Genomic DNA, 20,397 nt, shown 5'->3' with positions numbered 1-20,397 from the left:
CTTGTGAGGGTGGGTGACAGCGGCCGCAAAGCCCTGCCCACACGCGCACACAGCGGGCACATCCTAAGGGACGCTCAGAGCTGACCGCATCTTCCCCACAAAACGGCTGCCCCCCCAACTTCCTGTCTCAGTCAACAGCATCACTGCTCTCTTAGTCACTCAGACTGAATGACAAAACAATTGTCTTGTCCAGCTTTCATTAGCCCATGTTTTCCTTTTGTGGCGAAATATACATAACATGAAATTTACCATTTTAACCACTATTTTTTTTTTTTTTTTTTTGGCGGTACTAGGGCCTCTCACCGCTGTGGCCTCTCCCACTGCGGAGCACAGGCTCCGGACACACAGGCTCAGCGACCATGACTCATGGGACCAGCCACTCCGCGGCATGTGGGATCTTCCCGGACCGGGGCGCGAACCCGCGTCCCCTGCATCGGCAGGCGGACTCTCAACCACTGCACCACTAGGGAAGCCCCGTTTTAACCACTGTTGAATGTACAGTACAGTGGCATTGAGTATGTTCACACTGTGGTGCTGTGATGGTCCGTCTCCAGAACTTCCTGACTTCTCTAGCTGAAACTCTGTCCCCATTAAACACTAACTCCCTGTACCCCTCCACCAGCCACAGCACCCACCCTTATACTTTCTGTCTCTATGAATGTGACTATTCTAGGTGCCTCATACAGGTGGAATCACACAGTATTTGCCATTTTGTGACTGGTTTATTCCACTGAGCATAATGTCCTCAAAGTTCATCCAGGTTGTAGCCTGTGTCAGGGTTTCCCTCCCATTTTAAGGCTGAATAATATTTCATAGTATGGATATACCACATTGAAAAAAATCCAATCATTGGTCTATTTTTTTTTTCTCTTTTGGCCACATAGCACGGCTTGTGGAGTCTTAGTTCCCTGACCAGGGACTGAACCCGGTCCCCTGCAGTGAGAGTGCCAAGTCCTAACCACTGGACTGCCAGGGAATTCCTTCCTTGGTCTGTTTTTTTAAAGGGTTTTTGGAAATATTTATTTATTGGCCACACCCCTCGGCATGCAGAACCTTAATTCCCCAACAAGGGATCGAACCTGGGCCCCCTGCATTGGGAGCGTGGAATCTTAACCACTGGACCCCGAGGGAAGTCCCCAACGCACAGAGTTTTAGAACCCACACAATACAGAGGACTGTGCAGTGAGAGCATGTCTCCTCCCAGCTCGAGGGCAGGGCCATCCCCTCAGCACCAGCCCTCTGACCCTCCCCCAGCAGTGACCGTCCCACTGCCCGTCCCTGGTTGCTGCCCGATATTTTCCAGTTCTCACTGGTTTCTCCAACCCAGACTCTGCCTTCTGGGAGCTGTCCTGCCGGGCTGCCAGGGGGGCATTCTTCAGGCGAGCCCTGGCCTTGGCCCTCACCCACAAGGCATTAAATCTGTGGATCAAATCGGAAAGTCTCTTAAAAGTATTTTGGTCCGTGAACACGTGATGTCCTTCCATTTATTTAGGTCTTTCTTAATTTCTTTCAACAACGTTCATTGTACAAATTTTCTACTTCTTTTGTTAGATCTATTCCTAAGTATTTTATTCTTCTTGATGCTATTAGAAGTGGAATTGTTTTCTTCCTTTTCTTCCTTTTCAGAGCAAATGTCTTTTTGCTTCACTGGGATCCGTTGGAATCCTCTCCGGGTTGCTGAGTGATGACAGAGGCCTTGTGTAGGCAGGCGTCCAAGGCCTGGATGTCTCGTGGGACACATGTGTGAGCTCTCTGAAGAAGCTGCAGGTCTCCACAGAGCACACTTCCCTGCTGCGTGATACTGATCTCCAGTTTCAGGATTCCAACCTCACCACTCAGCTCCGGCCCTGACGGCATCCCCCATAGCCACTTTCTGGGTTTTCCTCCCTGCAGTGTGTATCCTCTTGGGTAGAGTTCAAGAGCAATAGCTCAAATGCAGTAGCTCCCACTCTGTTCACCTGACAGGTAGAGGCTGACTTTCCAGCTCTTACAACTTACTGTAAAGATATAATAATTAAGATCGTGCACTAAGGCACAGGAAAGGAAGAATAACCTGATAGAATCAGTAGAGAATTTAGAATATATGTCAAAAGTGGCATTACCCCCTTTGGGAAAAGGATGGCATTTTCAAGAAAAGGTTTCAGAACAACTGATTGTCGATTTGGAAAAAATAAAATTAGTTTCCTACCTCACACCATGCACAAAAGTAAATTCTAGGTGTATAAAAGGCACAGAGTTTGTAAAAAAAAACAAAACCTTAAAAAGCTAGAGGGAAATATAGGAGAATATCTTTATGATCTTGAAGTGGGGAAAGGACTTTTTTTTTTCTTTAAAGAAGAAACCAGAAGCATAAATCAAAAAAGAAAAGACTGATTAATCTGATCAGGAAAACACACCGCTTTATATAAAAGTGGAAAATCAAGATCCAGACTAGGAGAAGGTATTGGCTGTATACAACTAATGAAGGACTGATATCCTGACTATAGAACATTTTCTAAAAATCAATAATAAACAGACAAGCAGCCCATCTGAAAAAGTAGCCCAGGCAGAGAAGGAGATCCAGATCGCCAGTGAACACATGGAAAGACACTCAGCCCCATGAGGAACCAGGGAAATGCAAATTAACACCACGAAGAAATGCCATTTTACATTCTTCACATTAGTAAAAAAATATTAGTGGGACTTCCCTGGTGGCACAGGGGTTAAGAATCCACCTGCCAATGCAGGGGACACGGGTTTGAGCCCTGGTCTGGGAATATCCCACATGCCGCGGGGCAACTAAGCCCGTGCGCCACAACTACTGAGCCTGCGCTCTAGAGCCTGCGAGCCACAACTACTGAGCCTTCGTGCCACAACCACTGAAGTTCGCGTGCCTAGAGCCCGAGCTCCGCAACAAGAGAAGCCACTGCAATGAAGACCCAACACAGCCAAAAATAAATAAATAAAATTAAAAACAAAACTGTAGTCTACAGGTTTATTTTTAAAAAGGAAAATCTTTTAAAAAATTAGTGAAAAATTAGCAATTAGTGAAAATATACAGTGCTAGTGTTGAACGCGCTCATAGTCTGCTGGTCATTTTTTTAAGCATTTTTTTCTTCATTTAATTTTATTTATTTATTTTTGCCCCTCCAAGCAGCATGGGGGATTAGTCCATGCCCCCTGCATTGGAAGCAGCATGGAGTACCAGCCACTGGACTGCCGGGGAAGTCCTCTACTGGTTATTTTTGAGATCTTTTTGTCGAGTTGAGGATGTGCCTACACTAAGGCTTCATAAACATCACTAGGAAACTTGCATTCAAGCATCAGAAGAGAGTTTTATAAAAATGTTTATAGTAGCAAGGTTAAACAACAAAAGAAACCAAACCCCTCAAAACTCACTAGATGGGAATTCCCCAGTGGTCCAGTGCTTAGGACCCCTCACTTCCACTGCTGGGGTCCTGGGTTCGAGCCCTGTTCGGGGAGCTAAGATCCCACAAGTCGAGGCCAACAAACAAACAAAACAAAAACAAACCCAAAAAACCTCACTAGATGTCTATTTAATGGGACATTAGATACATGCGAAAACATTCATACAATGGAATACCACAGAGTAGTTAAAATAAATGACCTGGACCTATCCTCTTTATCTGTAGAAAACAATCTCGAAACCGTAGTACTGAGAGAAAAAACAAGTTGCAGAAAGATATATACAGTATGATAGCATTCATATATAACCTAAAATATGAACAAATTAAAAAATACTATCACTTATGGACACTTTATAAATAGGAAAAACACAAGAATGGGTATGGAAATACAAGCAACAATTCAGTAGAAGGAAATGGGATCAGGTGGGGCTCTACAAAGAGTTCATCATAGTTTCTATTCCTTTTGTTTGCCTGAAATACTTCATTCAAAGCAAGTAAACCGAAACATAGTAACTCCCAGTGTTGTGAGAGAGCTCCAGTTCAATTTTCCATCAACTCCTTTATTCAGTTCTCATTTCAGCCCACTCCTTCCCAGAAAGGTTGTCTGCCCTCAGTCAGGTGACACAATCAGTTTTTAACTTTAACCTCATGACTAAGACTGTTCGTTGACTTGGGGAAGCCAAGGACTCGCTTCCAGTGAGCAAGTCTATACAGGAATTTCTCCCCACTCTACAGCCAGTGTTTTCCTTCCAAAATATTCCAACCTGTTTGCTTAATTCTCAGAGAAACAGGCATTCATGAGCTGGGTATAGGATAGCTTTTGGAACGCGGGTTCAAAGTGTGGGTTGTCAAATGCGCTCATCAGCCAGCTTTACCGTGACTGAAACGGAGTCAGGATCCTTCAGTCCCAGTTTTGAGTCTCTGCCTTAACTAGCAGTGCAAGACCTAAGGTGATCTCTTCACTGCTTTGGCTTCTGTTTTCTCGTGGTCAAATATGGGTGGTAGATTAAATGATCCCTAAGGTACCTTCTTGATCTAACATTCCATGAGTCTAAGACAGAATCTGAAGTGCTTTCAAACAATTCCTTGGCTCTGAAATTTCTCTCTTCTGTCATTTCCATCAAGCTGGTTGGATAAATACTGGTGCTCTCAAATCTCTGGACAACTTTCAGGGATGCTATATTTTTCATATGTCCAAGTTGAAAGTGCAAAGAGGCAAAAAGTTACCCCACCTGCCATGGTGCAAATGTCTTGACTGCTCACCTAGGTATGGACTAGCATTGTCTTTGTAACTTATACCAGCAGTTGTCTGGTAAATCCCCTGAAGTGGTTGGTAGTCTCTTTGCAGTAGACATTTCCTACTTTCCCCCTGCTTGGCACTAAGAGGAATCTAATTTATTTTCTGAGGCATGGTACACATACTTTTTGTTTAAGTTGGCTGCGATGCACGGCATGTGGGATCTTAGTTCCTTGACCAGGGACTGAACCTGCGTTCCTTGCATTGGAAGCACAGAGACTTAACCACTGGGCCACCAAGGTAGTCCCATCCTTTGACTTTTTATAAACGTAAAATATTAAGTTCATGGGGCGTAAGGACTGTCAGCTTCTAGTCAGACCTGTTAGTTTCAAGAGTTGGCCACGAACTGCTGCTGTCAGGAATTCCAGGTTGAAAGCAACTAAGGTCAGTTGAATTCACGTGGTGTTTGAATTCAGAAGAAAGGAGATGGGCAGGTGGCGTTGACCTATCACACAGTGAAAAGCAGGGAGGATGCCTAATCCCGGCTGACTCAAAATGACAGTGCAGTGTGGTAAGTGATGTAGGGAAAGGCAGTGCAGCCAAGTTCATGAGAGAAGATGGTGCTAGGGAAGGTAGGTAGCTAAATCATGCATGAGCAAAGGCAAATTTGGGGAAATCGTAAAATCAAAATACATTTGACGATATTAGTTTAGTGACAGTGAACAGACTAATATTGTGTATGCTATCATTTACTTAAAAATTAGATGAAGCAATAAGGAAAACTAGAAAACATGGCCTGAATATGAGTAATTGTCTGAAAAGAAGAGAAGGGACCTGAATTACTGCAGGCCACTGAAAGCAAGAGAATTTCATCCAGGAATGGGAAGCTCTAAATAAATAAGACTAGGTAGGAAATACCAGTACAAACCTTCCAAATAATTTAAAAATTTGCTGATTTTTTTTTTTTGGTCATGCCTCGTGGCTTGTGGGATCATAGTTCCCTGACCAGGGATCGAACCCGGGCCCCCTGCAGTGGAAGTGCAGAGTCATAACCACTGGACTGCCAGGGAATTCCCTAAAAATTTGCTGATTTCTTAAGGCATCGTTTAACTTTTTAAACTGCAAGCTGGCAGACTGACAGACTCCGCCTCTCTTTCAAGTACTACATGGTATAATCAACGTGGTAAAAACAAAAGTAGAAGGAACACAATCGTGTCATTCAAATCAAAGTTTCCCATGAATGCCAACCTGAAACGTACAATAGATAGTTGGAATTATTTTATCCTTATTATAAGTGAACAAGTAAGATGGGGTCTGTTATTTTTACTAAAGCAGACATAGTAGGGCACTTACATTTATACATTCTGATCAAGCTAATGTATTCTTTTCTCACTTTGCTGTTTGGCTGTGAAGTGTGCATGTGTGTGTGTACGTGATGATCCACCTCGCAAAATGTGCCCATCTTTGGAAATATTATCTGTAAAACTCTAAATGACTTGTTAAAATGGTAATATTTAGAGTTGCTTAAAATTATGAGAATAAATAAACCCTGTCCAAATGGGAACTAGTCTAAATCATCATTCTAGTTCTGAGAATCTGATGATGTCATAATGGTGAGTTTCAAGGCTGTGTTTATTTGGTTTAGGCTCAAGAACATTTCCCTTATTCCTCCTCATCTTGCTTTGACCCACCCATACCTGCTAAGTACCCTGCTTTTTTTTAAAAATTTATTTATTATTAATTTATTTATATTTGGCTGCGTTGGGTCTTTGTTGCCGCGCACGGGCTTTTCTCTAGTTGCAGCGAGCGGGGGCTTCTCTTGTTGTGGAGCACGGGCTCTAGGCACACAGGCTCAGCAGTTGTGGCTCACGGGCTCTAGAGCGCAGGCTCAGTAGTTGTGGCACACAGGCTTAGTTTTTCCACGGCATGTGGGATCTTCCCGGACCAGGGCTTGAACCCGTGTCCCCTGCATTGGCAGGAGGATTCTTAACCACTGTGCCACCAGGGAAGTCCAATGCTCTGCTTTTTGTTTCATCATTGTAATAATTGTATAGTCTAGTGATTTCTGTTTTCCATACTAATCTGACTTCCTTGAGTGTAAAACTTGTATCTTTCCAGCTATGCTTACCCGGGGGGGCACGTCAGGTTCTGGCTAAGGACAGGGTATTGGATGATGTATAAATGAAAGAAGATTGCCCCTTCACTGGATTGTGAATGCCTCTACACGGTTCTTTGCATTTGGGTGGGTAGATTGGGCACTGGCACAACAGTTGATCTGTAAACTGCATGGACGGCAGTTCAGAAGGAAATCCCAAAACTAAAACTCTATGTCGGGTTACTTTTTGGAGTTTGCTCTTTGTCCCTACAAAGGTGTGAGGAATGATCTTCAAAAAGCCTAAACAGATCCAGGTTTTGACACACTGGGTGACAGGGAATGTTCAAAGGACTATTCGATCATTTGTTTTGCATCAGAGCTGCCCATAGGACCACCTGGATTTGTCATGCTTGTCAGGGTTAGAACACAGACTTTCATCCTGCCTTTGTTACTGAGAAGTGGGTTTTTATTTTATTTTGCTTTGTTTTGTGGCTGTGTCACACAGCTTGCAGGATCTTAGTTCCCCCACCAGGGATCGAACCTGGGCCCCTTCAGTGAAAGCGCCGAGTCCTAACCTCTGGAACGCCAGGGAATTCCCAGAGAAGTGGGCTTTTGTAATATCAACTGCACTAGTTGTGACAACTTTGGAAACTAGAAGTATCCTCTCCATTAAAGATGAAGTGACTTTGGTGCTTGGGACTAGGCTACGTGACTTGTCTGGCTCACACAGTGAGTTGACAGCTATGAGGGCACCCCTGATTCTACCAGTTCTCCAGTAGCTGCCGCTATGTGTTTCAAGAGGGGACACCGGCAGCAGAACACATTGCCAGGTGAGGAAACCCATGAGAGGTAAGCCAGACACCGGCATTGCCTCCTTCAGTGGGTGATGCTTTACTGGTTGGTCAAGTAATGAGCGTAATTGCACCCCAGGGAGGGGTTACCAACATGATTGAGCAAAGTTGTTTCTAATCTCCTGTTTTCATTCATACAAAAGACACACCCCGTCTTTGCCTACACATTTCTATAAAACACAGCACTTCTCTAGCCAAGAGACTACTCTTCCCCAAGTAGTGCAAATCCAGATTCTGTCTGGGATATGACACCCGTGTGGATAGTATATATTGCTGCTGTTCTTCCTGAATTTTAATTTCTGGAGGCATAAGATACTTTCTTTTTCACTGAGATTATTGAAGAAGATTAAGTAAAGCTATCTAATTAGATGTAAGTAGCTATTACTAAAGTATTTAGGCGAACCTAGGCTGGAAGATACTGCCTAACTGAGTCATAGGAAAGAGAAAGAAATCTTCTCACCCAGAGTTTAGTGATTTCTGTTTGTTAGGGCATGCTATCAAATCCTTTAAGAATGACTTTCTAAAATTTACAAAAATACATGTTTATACAATAAAATGAAGAATACAGTCATATGTTTAAAAAAGCGAGCAATAATTTTACTGCCCAGAGATAATCACTTGCTAATATTTTGATGTGTTTGCTTCCAGAAAGTTTTCTATGCCCAAGCTGAACTGCTTACATGTGCTGATGTCTAGGCACCTATCAACCAGGTGCTAAGTAAAACATACCAGAAAGCAGATAAAAACAGGTAGGGCTGAAGATATTAATAAAAACGTCATCCTCAAAACTGTGGGGAAAAAATCAAGAGAAGACTTGCAGTCATACAGCTTGTAGGGCTTCAGAGACCACTAGTGCAATCTTTTCCTCTGTGATGGGACCCTGAGAGAGAATGCGACCAGCTGAGAGCCAGAACTAAAATCCAGGAGCTGAGGCTTTCGGCATCATCTCCCTGTTCTCACAACGCTTATAACCAACTTTGTTAGGTACAGGACTGGATTTAATGATTGATGAACTCCGGCTCATCAGTTGTGGCACGCGGGATCTTTCGTTGTGGTGCACGGGCTTAGTTGCCTGGTGGCATGTGGGATCTTAGTTCATGGACCAGGATTCGAACTGGGGTCCCCTGCATTGCAAGGTGGATTCTTAACCGCTGGACCACCAGGGAAGTCCCAATGAACACTGGCTTTTTGTTTTGTTTTGTTTTGTTGGCTACACTGAGTGGCATGCAGGATCTTAGTTCCCCAGCCGAGGATCGAACCCAGGCCCCCTGCAGTGGAAGCACAGAGTCTTAACCACTGGACAGCCAGGGAAGTCCCTGAAGTCTGGCTTTGAAATGAACATGCTTGGTATGAGAGGGGAAGAATAATATAATGTCAGCAGATCCTTTTTAACCCACCCAAATGATATTTGGTAGAGATTAAGTCCACTACTTAAGTGTTTAGTCAGAGAATGTGAGAATAGCAAGAAACTTGAGCGGTCCTATACAGTTTATGGCCCCATTATATAGATAGGAAAACTGAGGCCTGAAGAGGTAAGATGACTTGCTAAGGAAGCTCAGCCAGTTTGTGGCAGAGCTGGGAGTAGATCTCATCTCCTGACTCCAAGGTTCTAAAAACAGTGTAGAATGTCGTGCTCATGAACATCAAAAGAGAACTTCCAAATGATCCCACATACTCCGGATCAACAGGTGCTCCCTTATTTTGCCTTCCTTACTCTGTCTTCAATCGGACTATTGCAAATGTGATAACGAACCTAGGCAATGGTCACCCATGACTGCCAACGTCACAAAAAGAGACTATTGGCAGTGATGTGCCTCATGATTTGGATGTATGAAGTAGTTACCAAGAAATTCAAATCTGAATCAGGATAAAGCATAGGGGACTTCCCTGGTGGTCCAGTGGTTAAGGCTCTGCGCTCCCAAAGCAGGGGGCCTGGGTTCAATCCTTGGTTGGGGAACAAGATCCCACATGCCGCAACTAAGACCTGGAGCAGCCAAATAAATAAATAAATATTAAAAAAAAAAAAGAATAAAGCATACATCACTATCAAATATCTAGGAGGTAGAAGAATATGTTACAGACTTCCAGGAATATAATCAGAAAAATCTAGAATGCGGGAAACCAACAGGACAAATAACTTGGCTTCTTCAGTAAATAAGTACCAAGAAAAAGTAAGATTGAGGGGGGGAAATCTACATATTAAAAAGACCTGAGAGGAACTTCCCTGGTGGTCCAGTGGGTAAGACTCTGAGTGCCCAAATGCAGGCGGCCCAGGTTCCATCCCTGGTCAGGGAACTAGATCCTGCATGCATGCTGCAACTAAGAGTTCACATGCCCCAACTAAAGATCCTGCATGCTGCAACTAAGACCAATAAATAAATAAATAAATATTTAAAAAATAAAAAAGACCTGAGAAGACAAATAAGTCAAATGCGATGTATTGGCATTGTTTTTGGATCCTGATTTGAACAAACTGTTAAAAAAAAAAAAAAGACACAGGTACATTAATACCAACCTTACAGAAATAAAAAGGATCATAAGAGAACTTTATGAACAACTGAATGCCAACAAATTAGATAATTTAGATGAGACAGATACATTCCTAGAAGGACACAAACTATTGAAATTGAAATTTAAGAGGAAATAGAAAATCTGAACAGACATAACAAGTAAAGAGATTGAATTAGTAATAAAATAACAAAACAAAACAAAACTACCTGCAAAGAAAAGCTAAGGCCCAGACAGCTTCACTAGTGAATTTTATGAAACATTTAAAAAAGAATAAATAGCAATATTTTATAAACTCTTCTAAAAAAATAAGGAGGGAATACTTCCCAGCTCAACTCATTCTGTGTGGCCAGTATTACCCTGGTACCAAAAACAAAGACATCACAAGAAAATTAGAGACCAATACGTCTTGTGAATATAGATGCAAAAGTCTTCAACAACATACTAGCAAATAAAAATTCAGCAACATATTAAAAGGATTACATACCATGACCAAGTGGGATTTATCCCACGAATTTATCCTAGGTTGTTTTGACATTTGAAAATCAATGTAATACACAATACTTAATAAAGGACAAAAACCACATGATCATCAAAATAGACACAGAAAATGGACTTAAGATCCAAAAGTCTTTAAGGATAATGATAAAATACTTGACAAACTAGGAAGAAAAGAGACCATCCTCAATCTGATAATGGCCATATATGAAAAACCCACAGCTAACATCATATTTAATAGTGAAAGACTGAATGTTTTCCCCCTAGGTTCGTGAATAAGACAAGGATGTCCACTCTCACCACTTCTGTTCAACATTGTACCAGAGGTTCTAGCTGGAAAATTAGACAAGAAAGTGAAATAAAAGGGATCCAGTTTGGAAAGGAAGAATCAGAAAGAATCCCTATTTGCAGATGACATGATTTTGTATACAGAAAATGCCAAGGAAGCCACTGCAAAACTAATAAATGAGTTCAGCAAGGTTGCAGGATACAAGATCGATATGCAAAAGTTAATTATATTTCTACACACTTGCAATGAACATTCTGAAAATGAAATTAAGAAAACAATTCCATTTATAATAGCATCAAAAATACAGGAATAGATATTCTGCAAATGAATTGCAGAAGTTGTACTATGAAAACTACACATTGATGAAAGTAATAAAAATGATCTAAACAAATGGAAAGATATTCCATGCTCATGAATCAGAAGACTCAATATTAAGTGGCAATACTCTCCAAACTGCTCTACAGAGTCAATGCAATTCTTACCAAAATTATGACTGTCTTTTGTTTTTCAGAAATGGACAGGCTGATAGCAAAATTCATATGGAAAATCAAGGAACCCCAAATAGCCAAAACAATCCAAAGAAAAATAAAGTTGAAGGGCTTACATTGTCCAATTTCAAAAAATTACTACAAACCTACAGTAATCAAAACAGTGTAATACTGGCATAAGAATACACATGTCAGTGGAATAGAATTTACAGTCCAGAAATAAACCCACACATTTATGGCCAACTGGTTTTTGATAAGGGTGCCAAGACAATTCAATGGAGGAAGAATAGGTTTTTTAACAAATGGTGCTGCGACAACTGAATAGGTACATGCAAAAGAATGAAGTTGGACCCCTGCTTTATATCATATATAAAAATTGACTCAAAATGGGTCAATGCCTAAATGTAAGAGCCCAAAGTGTAAGACTCTAGGAAGAAAATGTAGGATTATACAATGGTTTCTTAGATACCAAATACAAAGTGACAAAGAAAAAAAAATAGATAAATTGGACATCAAAATTAAAAACTTTTGTGCTTTGAAGGGCATTATCAAGAAAGTGAAAAGGCGACCCACTGAATGGGAGAAAATATTTGCAAATCATATATATGATAAAGGACTTAAATTGAGAATATATAAAGAACTTTTACAACTCAATAATAAAAACGACAACACGGACATTCCCTGGTGGTCCAGTGGTTAGGACTCCGCACTGCCACTGCAGGGGGCCCAGGTTCAATCCCTGACTGGGGAACTAGTATTCTGCAAGCTGCCTGGCCAAAAAAAAGACAACACAATTAAAAAATGGACAAAGATCTGAATAGACATTTCTCTGATGAGAGGTCCAAGTTGGCAAATAAGCATATGAAAAGAGGCTTGACATCACTAGTCATTAGGTAAATGAAAATCAAAACCACAGTGAGGGACTTCCCTGGCGGTCCAGTAGTTAAGACGCTGAGCTTCCTATGCAGGGGGCATGGGTTCGATCACTGGTTGGGAAACATTTTAGTTTTTTATTGAAGTATAGTTGATTTATGACATTGTGTTAGTTTCTAGTGTACAACAAACTGATTTAGTTTTATATATATTCTTTTCCATTATGGTTTATTACAGGGTATTGAATATAGTTCCCTGTGCTATACAAGAGGACCATGCTGTTTTTATATTTTATATACAGTAGTTTGTATCTGATAATCTTAAACATCTAATTTATCCCTCCCAAACTCCCTTTCCCCTTTGGTAACCATAAGTTTATTTTCTATGTGAGTCTGTTTCTGTTTTGTAAATAAGTTCATTTGTATCATATTTTAGATTCCACATATAGGTGATATCATATGTGATTTGTCTTTCTCTGACTTGCTTTACTTAGTATGAGAATGTCTAGGTCCATCCCATCCATGTTGCTGCAAATGGAATTATTTCATTCTTTTTTTTTTCATTCTTTTTTATCGTCTTTATCTATTCATCTGTTGATGGACATTTAGGTTGCTTCCATGTTGGCTATTGTAAATAGTGCTGCAATGAACATTGGGGTGAAAGTATCTTTTTGAATTAGAGTTTTCTCCAGGTATATGCCCAGGAGTGGGATTGCTGGGTCATATGGTAGTTCTATTTTTAGTTTTCTGAGGAACCTCCATACTGTTCTCCATAGTGGCTGCACCAATTTACATTCCCACTAACAGTGTAGGAGGGTTCCCTTTTCTCCATACCCTCTCCAGCATTTATTATTTGTAGACTTTTTATGATGACCATTCTGACCAGTGTGAGGTGATACCTCATCGTAGTTTTGATTTGCATTTCTCTAATAATTAGTGATATTGAGCATCTTATCATGTACCTCTTGGCCATCTGTATGTCTTCTTTGGAGAAATGTCTATTTAGGTCTTCTGCTCATTTTTTGATCGGGTTGTTTGTTATTGAATTGTATAAGCTGTTTGTATATTTTGGAAATTAAGCCCTTGTCAGCTGCATGGTTTGCAAATATTTTCTCCACTCCATAGGTTGTCTTCTTGTTTTGTTTATGGTTTCCTTTGCTGTGCAAAAAGCTTTTACATTTGATTAGGTCCCATTTGCTTATTTTTGCTTTTATTTCTGTTGCCTTGGGAGACTGACCTAAGAAAACATTGCTACAATTTATGTCATGTCCACACAAAATCTTGTAATAGAATGTTCAGAATGCCATTATGTATAATAGCCAAAAAAGTGGTTTGAAACAACTTAATGTCCATCAGCTAATGAATGGATAAACAAAATGTGGCACATATATATATATAAAATAGAATTTTATTTGATGATAAAAAGGAATGAAGTAATGTTACATGCTACAGCATAGATGAACCTTCAAAACATGCTTAAGTGAAAGAAGCCAGTCATATACTGCATGATTCCATTTACATAAAGTGTTCAGAATAGGCCAGTCTATAGACAAAAAGTTGATTAGTGGTTGCCTAGGGCTGGGTAGTGACTACTAATGAGCATAGGGTTTCTTTTTGGAGTGATGAAAATGTTCTAAACTGTACTGTGGTGATGACTGTGCAACCCTTTGAATGCATTACTTTAAATGGGTTAACTGTATGGTATACTAATTATACCTCAATCCATCTGGTAGCAAAAAAATTATGAGATAATTAGGGAAATTTGAAGATTGACAGGGTAGTGATAATACTAGTTATTACAGTTGAACTGCGTGGGTCCATTTACACATGGATTTTTTTCAGTAAATACATACAGTAGTATACGATCTGAGGTTGGTTAAATCCACAGATGTGGAACCTTGGATTCAGAGGGCTGACTGTGGGACTTGAGCACATGTGAATTTTGGTATCTGCTGCAGGTTCTGGAACCAATCCCCCATGGATACCGAGGGACGACTGTACTGTTGATTTTTCAAGTGTGATAATGGCCTTGAGGTTATATTAAAAAAAATTATCTTTTAGAAATACTAAAATATTTGTGGATGTAAATAATTAGAAACTACTCTTTTGACCCTACCTATTGCTTGAAGTTTTACCCCACTTTTCTGCCCCCCACCCTTGAACCAAACTCCTCCTCCAAATTACCTATCGCCCCCTCTCTCCACGTCTGTTCCTACCACTGTCTTTTTATTTATTTATTTATTTTTGGCTGTGTTGGGACTTCGTTGCAGTGCACAGGCTTTCTCTAGTTGTGGTGAGCGGAGCCTACTCTTCGTTGCGGGCTTCTCAATGCGGTGGCTTCTCTTGTGGCAGAGCACGGGCTCTAGGCATGTGGGCTTTAATAGCTCTGGCTCGGGCTTCCCTGGTGGCGCAGTGCTTGAGAGTCCGCCTGCCGATGCAGGGAACATGGGTTCGTGCCCGATCCAGGAAGATCGCACATGCCGCGGAGCGGCTGGGCCCGTGAGCCATGGCCGCTGAGCCTGCGCGTCTGGAGCCTGTGCTCCGCAACGGGAGAGGCCACTACACTGAGAGGACCGCGTACCGCAAAAAAAAAAAAAAAAAAAAAATTTACAATTCCCCATCCTGTTTATTGAACCTTACTTTTCACTTGTCCTTTTTTTTTCTTTCTTTCCCCATTTCAGTTAGACTGCTCTCTTCATTGTACTCCCAGTATGATACCCACTTCCTCTTGAGCCCTTGCTCCACGCAATCTTCTCTGGAATGCTCTTTCATCATCACCCATTCATTTTCAAAAGGCCGCTTGTGCTTTCGCCCCAAAGATGTCCCCTTTTCTAGATCCAACCGGGAGCCACATCCTCCTTGTCATCGCTACTCCTTCAGACTACAGTCCGCTGCCTTCCCTGCACTCCACAGAGGAGTCTACACGGGGCTTTGTTTTAGCTGGGCGTCTCCAACCACAACATCTAAGCCCCCGACGATCAAGTGTAGGATCTCACAAGTCCCTCAACACACGACACCCCACTAGCAGGAGCTCCGATACAAGAATCGAGACGGAGGGAAGCCAATTCACACTTTAAGAGTCGTTTCCACGGAGCAGTGTGTAATCTCACGAAAGCTTTCAACGTCAAATTACTCGCGAGCGCAGGGGCCAGAGGCGGAACGACTGTGGGTCCTCCGGAGTCCTCCAAGGGAGCCCTGTAACTTGCACAGCTTTTAACCCTCCGAGACACTCTCCCACACGTCTTCCAAGAGCAACGCGACGGGTGGACACAAGCAGCCTCATCTGTGCAGCTGCTGGAGGAAGAAAGTCTCAAGGGTCTCCGAGGCCTCTACGGAGCTGGCTCGGCTTCAAAAAGGGAAAAGAACCGTTAAAAAGGTGTGCTTCCGGCTCCAGCGCCCGCGCCTCCTCGAGAGTGAAAGGGGGAGCCGAGGTACGGGAAGTCGCAGGGCACAATTTCTTTCGTCCCGGACGCCCGGCCGGGGCGCGACGCGCGTAACCCAGAAGTGAAAGGCCGGTTCCTTCAGGTATTAGACACCCCCCTCCCCCACTGGAGGAAGTTCCGGCCGGACGACTTTTACCCAGGCTTTCTTGGTTCCTCCTGAGCTCTACGCTCCCTGCTTTCTGGTGCCCTACTGCCATGGCCGCTTAGCTCCGACCCTCCCCGCCTTGCCTGAGTTTTGCCGCAACTCCTCAGCGGGGGGGCCCAACTCCATTCTGGCCCCCCTTTCCTTAAAGAACTTTTCCCTACGGGTCCCCATCAGGGCCAATTGACGTTCTCCAAGGAGGCAAAAGCTCCTAGGACTCTCAGGTCCCGAAGCCCGGCGCAGCCAGAGCAGCGCCTGCGCGGGGGCGTTACCATAGAGAAGCAGGCGCCTCTCTGGTCTCGGTTTACACTCTCTATGGTCTAGCCGGGTCGTGGCGGTAAGGGGAAAAAAGAGAGACCGCACTACGCAGGCGCTCTGGGCTTCTAATTTTTTTTTTTTTTTTTTAATCCCCGCACCAAGCGCTTAACCTCATTGGGGTGGAGGAGAAGGCGGCGGCCGTCTGGTCTGCAGGGGTAACAGGAGCGACTAATACGGCTGTAAGTTCCCGGTTAGGGCGAGGATGTGTAGACCCCAGCCCTTCCAGGCCCCAGCCCCCCCTCGCGGTGGTGGGCGCCGAGGCTGGGTGGGGGTGAGGTCCAGCGCTGTCATCCGCTCTTGGGTGCACTTTGGGGGGAGGGGGCGGCCCTTAGGTGGGAGCCGGGCGGGGAGCGGGAGGGGAGGGCTGTTTATCCAGCCCGCAGGTCGCTGATCCCAGGCTGCTTTGCAGAGGGAGGGGGGCGGCTGTGGGATGAGTCCGGCTTTGTGTGTCCCCCTCTCTTCTCCTCTCCCGGACCCCACCCCGGGCCCCCTTCCCGATCCGAGTCTCCCAGGCCTGGTGGGCGAAGCCGCGTTTGAAAAGAGCGGGTTTCGCGAGGGGAGGGGGCGAGGGGGAGAAACCCACCATAACTATAGTCACGGGCGAGTGATGGGTGTGGAGGAAGATCCGGGGGGAACGAAACGGGTCCAGGCGGGCCAGACAAAGCCGAGCGCTGGCCGGGCCGAATGCGCAGGGAGCCCGCGGTTCCTGGGCCCGCAGCGAGCTTCTTCGGAGGCTGGCAAAGCGGACAAGTGCTGAGTTAAGCCTTGTGCAGCCTCCTCAACTTGCCTTTGTTGTTCTTCGGTATTGGCAGGGACGCTCTGACGGAGAGGAGTGTGTGCTCTTGCACGTTAGCCTGGTTGGCTACAATGGAGCTAATCGCATCTTACTTTCCCGTTTTCCGAGCCGCTCGGATGAGTCTGGGGTTTTCCAGAGTCTCACTTATTACATAATTTTTAATACTTGTTTTTACTCCAAAAATTAAAAACAAAAATTAGATGGAGCCTTGAAGCGTGTTTTGTTGCATCTGGGTGAGTTTCTCTGTCTTGGGGTTCGTTCATTAACTGCTGACCATCCGTAGAACCTGTGAGCTCTTTAAACATGGTATTTTGATTTGTAGATGTGGCGTCCAGAGCTTTAGATTCTCTAGTCCTTTGGGAGGCAGTGATGCAGAAGAATCAGAAGCGAGAAATAGTTGCCTCCTGCCATGTGCCTTGCACCCTATTTGGGGGCCAGAGTCCGGTATAAATGATGGCTTTAGAAATTGTTGCTTTTATTACTATTATTGTGACATTTGCCGTGCCCTTGATATGAGGAATCCTGGACCGTGGGCTCCCTTTGCTCATCCAAAGCAAAGGGAGCAATGGAGAGTAGTAACATTGCTGCAGAGACCATATAGATAAGAAAAACTACACCACAGTATTCCAGAGTTACTGAACATTATTTACCTTCTCCATTTGCTAAGAAAGATTTAAATTTTGGTGAGCTGTTTGGTTATCCATTTTTGTAAGATTGTGTAATCGCACCTTTTTTGGCAATTGTTACTCAGATCTCAGTTTCTATAATTCATAGTTTATCAGCTAACGTGTAGCAGTTTCAGATTTCTAAAGTTTTAATTTTTGTTGAGGAGTTTTCAGCCGTAGTTTTATATTCTCCCAGCTAAGGTTAAGCAGAGTCAGAAATCCTTTGAAGAGACTGTTGGTGGTGGAGGTGTCATATATTTTATCTCCATGTCACAATTTAAGCGGTATTAAGTAGGGAAAAGGCCTTTGCACCTTAAATCAGTGTTAGAACTGAAAACCTTACTTTACGTAAAAGAGGTAGGCATTTTTTTATACTAACAGGAAGCAAAAATCTGAAGCTTGGTTTTTTATGCTTCAGTAACTACTGCGATAGAATCTCTTAAGTGTAGTTCAGATGATGGGAACTTGCTTTTTATAGAGCAAGATTTCAGATCCTTAAAATAGTTTGACAGGGATGTTGAGAAATGAATGGCCAGAAGACCATTAAGTTTATCATTCAGATGTGTTATATTTTGTTCATTGGTCTGGGATCTTAGATTTTTTTCCTTCAGTCCCTTGTTAATTCTTTTTTAGGTGGATTAATCTCACAGTTTATAAATTGGGTGAGATAGTTTTTTGGACCTGAGACATAAATTAATTTTTTCAGACTCCATTTATTCTTAACAGTCTTCTACTTATAAAGTTGTAGTTTTTTAGATTGGTAGATAATACTTTTTATTTCATAGTACTGTTGGTAAATGTTGTAATCATTTAAGGGATCATAAATGTTACGCTCAGAGCTGAGTTTTGATAAGAGTTTTGATAACTGCAAGTCTGGTTGTCAAATAGTGGAAAGAATAGACAGTAGCAGAAACTAACAAATGTTTAAAGACAGAATCACTGATGATTCAGTCTTTGGTTTGTGAAATGTAATTTAAGAAAGTAAACTAAGCTTTCTTTACCCAGTGCAACCAGGTCGGCATCCATAAAGAGTGTGTGTGTTTGGCTGACTGACCTCTGAAAGCCTTTTCTTTTAAGCACCAGAATTTCCTGACTGTTTCTAGCCGGGTCTTCGTCACCCCAGGGCTTTCCCGCCTCCCTTATGCTCAGACCATTACTGCCATGCTGAATGCATTTCCTCCCAAGATTCTTAGGGCAACCACAGTCCACTTCCCCACAAGGATCCCTAAAGACGTAGCTCAGATGTGTTCAAAGGGTAGCATTGCTTCCATAACACCTTTGTTTACTTTTCTCTTGTTTCTTGCCTGGAATTCTCCTGCCTCCTTGCTGGTCCCTGTTGTATCAATTATCTTCCTCCTTGGAAGATTCACTCCGGTGATTTACTTTTCTCTAGATCCTTGAGGGTTCTGGGAGTTTGTAGAACACTTTGTGCTAGCTCTGTGCTTGGACGACTGCACTGGTGTAACTAACTAGTCACTGTAGAATGTGTGAAGGAATAAAGGAATGTATCGTAACTTAGAGTAACAGAATTTGAGCCTTGGAAGAGTTCTTAGAGGCCCCATAGTCCCACATCTTGCCTTTTATCTACGATATTTTGGTCTTTAGCCACAAACTGCAGGCACACTTTCCTGTCTCTGGACAGGTCTTGGTTGCTAGAAAGGTATTTTAGACTGTCTCCAAAACTGCCCCTCCCCTTTTACCTGTTGATCTTAGTTGTACCCCCGGAAGCAACATGAATCACGTCTGTTTCTTTTCTATGAAAGAGCCTTTCATTTCCCAGGACAGTCATCAGGCCTTCTCTAGATTTATTGATTAATTTATTAAACCCTTTCTTTAGTTAGATACCAGGGTACCACTGTACCACGAGGGTACAGCTGAAAAGACATATCTGGTCCCCGCACTTCAAGGGCTCACTCACCGTCTAATAGAGAAGACAGACAAAACAGTTACAAATTGGTGCTGAAGTATGTCAACAGCCCTAGACCCTTTGTCCCCTCATGGTTTAACCTGATTTCACCACTCTCTCTTGAGACAACTTGGTTTTGTTAGGGTCCTTTAAATGCGATGTTTGAAATTAAGCAGAATTTATTTATACTGACTAGAGTATACAGTTACTGTTGTAGGTTAGGAAACTGTATCAGGGATTTTCACACTTTGTTGTGCTTTCTGGCTTTGCCACTTACTAGCCCTGTGACTTTGGGCCATGGGCCAGTGAAATCATCTCTTTGTATTTCAGTGATTACCTCTATAAAAGGAGGGTGGAGGGAGGGCAGTGTTAATAGTAGTATCTACTTATAGGACTGTGTGAGGATTAAGTGAGATAATATATGTAAGATGCTGAGAACAGTGACTGGTGTATACTGAGCGGGTATATGGAATTCCTGTCATGTATTCATGGTGGCGGTTAATATTAATAACAGCGTAATAATAATAGCAGTAATCAGGTCACCAGAATCACTTGGAGAGCTTCTTAAAATACAAATGGCCTGGTCTTATTTATCCCCAGCCACCCAGAGATTTTGGTTAGTTCAGTCTGCATGGGGGCTGGGCAGCCATAGTTTTTATTTATTTGTTTATTTATTTATGGCTGCGTAGGGTCTTCGTCGCTACACGCAGGCTTTCTTTAGTTGCGGCGAGCAGGGGCTACTCTTCGTTGCAGTGCGCAGGCTTCTCATTGTGGTGGCTTCTCTTGTTGCGGAGCGCGGGCTCTAGGCGCACGGGCTTCAGTAGTTGTGGCTCGCGGGCTCTAGGCGTGCGGGCTCACTAGTTGTGGCACACGAGCTTAGTT

The 20,397-nt window shown here is 43.0% G+C and overlaps 1 protein-coding gene and 1 non-coding gene across 9 annotated transcripts in view; both read left to right on the top strand.

Moving 5' to 3' along the window:
* The first annotated feature begins 12,051 nt into the window (after positions 1-12,051).
* Positions 12,052-12,124, top strand: TRNAG-GCC. Its single transcript has one exon. It is a non-coding gene; the product is annotated as a tRNA-Gly (tRNA).
* Positions 12,125-16,142: 4,018 nt separating this feature from the next.
* CLASP1 (cytoplasmic linker associated protein 1) overlaps positions 16,143-20,397 on the top strand; it is a 271,572-nt gene continuing 267,317 nt past the window's right edge. For 2 of the 8 annotated variants that reach the window (XM_029224715.1, XM_029224717.1), the window contains exon 1: positions 16,147-16,327. The gene's annotated coding sequence lies outside the window, so the exon portion shown is untranslated. Of the gene's footprint in view, positions 16,328-20,397 lie in introns of all 8 variants that reach the window. The other 6 variants (XM_029224718.1, XM_029224719.1, XR_003793859.1 and 3 more) reach the window with 5 other exon arrangements.

Source organism: Monodon monoceros, unplaced genomic scaffold, assembly GCF_005190385.1.
Source record: "Monodon monoceros isolate NGI ecotype Baffin Bay Population unplaced genomic scaffold, NGI_Narwhal_1 Super_Scaffold_16, whole genome shotgun sequence".
Taxonomy (NCBI): Eukaryota; Metazoa; Chordata; class Mammalia; order Artiodactyla; family Monodontidae; genus Monodon; species Monodon monoceros.
This window is presented reverse-complemented; position numbering and strand designations above follow the sequence as displayed.